Source organism: Colobus angolensis, unplaced genomic scaffold (assembly GCF_000951035.1).
Source record: "Colobus angolensis palliatus isolate OR3802 unplaced genomic scaffold, Cang.pa_1.0 Scaffold389, whole genome shotgun sequence".
NCBI lineage: Eukaryota > Metazoa > Chordata > Mammalia > Primates > Cercopithecidae > Colobus > Colobus angolensis.
In genome coordinates, this window is record NW_012117254.1 from 411,480 (window position 1) to 415,751 (window position 4,272).

The 4,272-nt window shown below is 43.9% G+C and overlaps 1 pseudogene; it reads left to right on the forward strand.

The window, feature by feature from the left end:
- Positions 1 to 353: 353 nt before the first annotated feature.
- Positions 354 to 1,175, forward strand: LOC105520773 (annotated as a pseudogene).
- The last annotated feature ends 3,097 nt before the right edge of the window (positions 1,176 to 4,272 follow it).

Sequence of the window (4,272 nt, forward strand, 5' to 3'; positions counted from 1 at the left end):
CATGAGACTTGGAGGGTCAAATAGCCAAATTATAGCACATGTTAACACTCTTCCTTGAAACTATGTTTTGTCAGTATCTCTGCTAATGTTTCACAGTGGGTATTGCTATAATATGGGGCTCCTTCTACCACAAGAGCTTGACCAATTGAACAAAAATCTGGCCTACTCTAAGAAAATATGTTTGGGCACATTCTGCAGTTTTGATTTTTGTGTGAGACCATTAATGTTTTGTAACCCAAACAAGGCTTCAGCTAAGAGAATGGTACAAATTAAACAGTGGCAGAGCCCAGAGCATCCCAGCCCCACATCTACCTGGCTGTCCCATCCCATCCTGCCAATCACTCCTGCCAGCCATGAGCTCCACACAATTCAACAAGGGTCCCTTGTACAGCTCTTGGCCAAGGTCAAGAATGAGCTTCTGTCGAAATACATCCCTCAGAAGGAGGTTGAGCTCCCCAGTTGGATCAAGGGACTCATGGGCTTCTCTATTGGCCCTAACTTCCAGAAGGATCTGAAGGAAGGGATTATTTCATGCACACTCATGAACAAGCTCCAACAGGCTCAGTCTCCAAAATCAACCACTCTATGCAGAACTGGCACCAGCTGGAAAACCTCTCCAACTTCCTCAAGACCATGGTTAGCTATGGCATGAACCCTGTGGACCTGTTTAAGGCCAATGACCTATTTGAGAGTGTGAACATGACACATGTGCAGGTGTCTCTTCTAGGCCTGGCGGGGAAGACCAAGACAAAGGGGCTACAGAATGGTGTGGACATTAGCATCAAACACTCAGAGAAGCAGGAGCAGAACTTGTACGATACCACCATGAAGGCTGACCAGTACATCATTGGGCTCCAAACAGGCACAAATAAATGTGCCAGCCAGTCCAGCATGACAGCTTACAGTATGAAGGGGCATCTCTTTGACCCCAAGAACCATATCTGCCCCCCATGGATCAACTGACCATTAGTCTCCAGATGGATACAAACAAGTGTGCCAGCCAGGTGGGCATGACAGCTCCTGGGACCTGGAGGCACATCTATGACAACAAGCTGGGAACCGACAATTGAGACAACTCCATGTCCCTGCAGATGGGCTACACACAGGGTGCCAACCAGAGCAGCCAGGTCTTTGGCCTGGGTCAACAGATATATGATCCCAAGTACTGCCTGTGAGGCCCAGTGGCTACTTGCCAGGCCCAAGGGAAGCCCCCAAGTATCCCCCCTCCTAGCAGAAGGAGGCGAGCTACTAAGGCTCCCAACCACACTGTCTCCCCACATCATTGCTCTATCTGGGTTTTTAGGATTTTCTGTGTTTTCATGTGTTTTTTTAACCTGTTCAGTGCTGCTAACTGAGAGTCTGTGGGCAGCTGCATGGGATTAGGCAGCAAGTGTTTTCCCTCCTGCCTTGGCTCCTTTATAGGACTAAGCCACCAGGGTGGGGGAAAGGGGTCAAGACCATATCCAGATGATTGTGGGGTCGCAGTCCCTGGCAGGGACATCCAGGCTGTGGGCCAAGCTGTGTGGGGGAGAAGACACCTGGGTAGGGAGGGAAACAGGCCCTAAAATGTTTTTGGTTTCCTCTCCCCTTCCCTTTTGTTAGCTGATCAATTTGTGGGTTTCTGTACCCACAGAAGTTTCAGGAAGTTTTCATGAAATAAATTTTTTTTTCCAGGAAATGGGGGAGAAATGGGTCCTCTGTGAGAGGGCCAGGCCGAAGTCCTAAAATATTTTAGGCTCGTGAGTGACTGGATTTCCAACCAACAATCGTGACCCTGTCCAGGGGCCTGGTAGGGAAACTGAAGCCCATACAATACAATGGAGTTCTGAGTTGTTGGGGCTAAGCCCCCTCCCTATGCTCAATCCCTTACTGTGGCCCTTGATAGGTTTTAAGGAGCCCCCAGCTCTCCTTTTCCCCTTCCAAGCCTGACCAGCTGTACTGCTCATCTCCCCCTACCACATGCCCCTCCAAGTACTGCACAGGGACCTCCACTTGGGGAATCTACACCATGAAGTAATGTGAAACACTGACTATGGACCAAATACAGTAAAGACCTCTGCTGTCAGGAAGACAAAAATAAAACAGTGGCTACTCCTTCTATTCTACTGTCCTTGCTTCTTGCCTTTTTTGTCTCTGAAGATTAGTAATTTTAACAAGAGGGATTATAATGGAAACCTATGAATGCAGCGATGAAATAGTTGCCTAGCAGAGGCTAGGCATGGTGGCTTATGCCTGTAATGCCAACACTTTGGAAGGCTGAGGTAGAAGGATTGCTTGAGCTCCAGAGTTAGAGATCGGCCTGGGCAACATAGTGAGATCACATCTCAACAAAAGATAAATAAAAATAATAGCCAGGCAGGGTAGTACATGCCTGTTGTCTCAGCTACTCAGGAGGCTGTGACAGGAGGATCATTTGAGTCCAGGAATTCAAAGCTGCTGTGAGCTGTGATTATGCCATTGCACTTCAGCCTGGGTGACAGAACAAGACTCTATCTCTAAAAGAAAAAGAAAGAGATAGTTGCCAGATAGAAAGAAAGGAAAGCACTTCAAGGCAACCTCACATTATACTGTCTCTGCTTCATTTTCAAACTGAGAGCCTTATTGAAAGCCCATTCCTGAAAGATATTTGGAAACAAATATCCTTGATTTCCTTTGAATACATTTGTAAATGGTTCTCTCTTGATACTAGGTACAGGTATCTTATAGAGGGGTGTCAAGATACACTCAATTTACCTCTTTAATGTTCCTCTTCCACCTTGATAGAAGTCATCAACCCACTCTTCGAACCCCTCAGGGAAGAAATGCCACCAGTTGGTAGGTAGGGAAGCAGCGTCACCCCTAACTTAGAGAAGTATCTTCTCTAGCAAAAGCAGGGTGATCTGTACTTCTTTAGCATTTTTCTCTGGAAAGAGCAAGATGTGTTAAAAGCAATAGTTCTTACAGCCACCTGGTGGGAAATACTACCATTTTCATTTCAGTAAAGGTAAACTTTTCAAGACCTTCTCTTACATTAACTGAGAGTTCATATAGCTCAACTTGCTCATTTGGGAAACTGAGGACCAACGCATAGAATGGTTTTACCTAAATAACCCAGTGAGTAAGTAGCTGATCTGAAACTGGATCTTGGTACTTTTGCCTCCCAGGTCATGGCTCTATGTTAATTCTGTCCTTTGACCTTATCATGCTTAATCTTCAAGTTCATCCTTTTTGACTGCAAAACACTGGAATTTCAATTTCAATATGGTCAAAGAATATAAGAGACAATTTATAGAAAAATATATTTAAATGGCTCATAAACATGTAACAATGCTCAACACTATTTGTAATCAAAAATGCAAATAAAAATAAGTGTTACCATTTTTCATGATTATCAGTAGCCAATATTTTTAAAAATTTACTTATTGACAAAAACATGTTGAGATAAACACTCTCATGCTATGTCAATAGGAATATAAGTTTGCACAAACTTTCCAGAAAATAAATTGGCCATATATATCATTAGCCATAAAAACATTCATATTCACTGACACAGTAATTCCACACATTGGACTCTAATCTAGAAAAATAATCAGACATTGTCATACATTTATATTTATTGATTGTGTCAATTTTAACATTGTTTATGATAATGAAAAGCAAACCAATATTGTGGGAATGATGATAGAAATTATGGTACAGTGATAGAATGAAATACTTTGTAGCCATTAAAAGCTATGTTTATGATGAATATTTAATACTGTTGAAAAGTTCTCAAGATTGAAAAGAGCACAATAAAAAATTGTGTAAAAGCTGGATCCCACATTTGGCCTCAGTTGCCTCATTTGTCCAGTGAGGAGTTCAAATTTTGTCCAGTGAGGAGTTCAAATGGATGGCCTCTAAGGGCCCTTGTGCGCTCATTGCCTCCTTATTTGCTTGCCTTATTTATCTCTTTTCTCTCCTGCCCCCATCAATATCTTCAAAAACATTCCCAGTGTCTTGAGGAGAGCCAAGGCATGAGAGCAAGTGGGAGGCATCCAGAAGACTTAGCCATGGAGACCAATACTCAGGCCCTAGGCTTGATATAGTATCAGGGCTTAAGGCTCAGGGAAAAGGATAAACTAGCCAAGGAGTGGTCCTCCCAAGAGCTGGAGGATGGAGAGGGCCAGGTCCAAAGACCAAAGCCAGGGCTTCCCTCTGTGGGTTAAGGGAGTGAGGAGAGGATTTGGAATTTTGTGGGTTCACAGGGAATAAAACTGAAGGCCACCATTGGGGCTAGGCTTGCAACTAAACCTC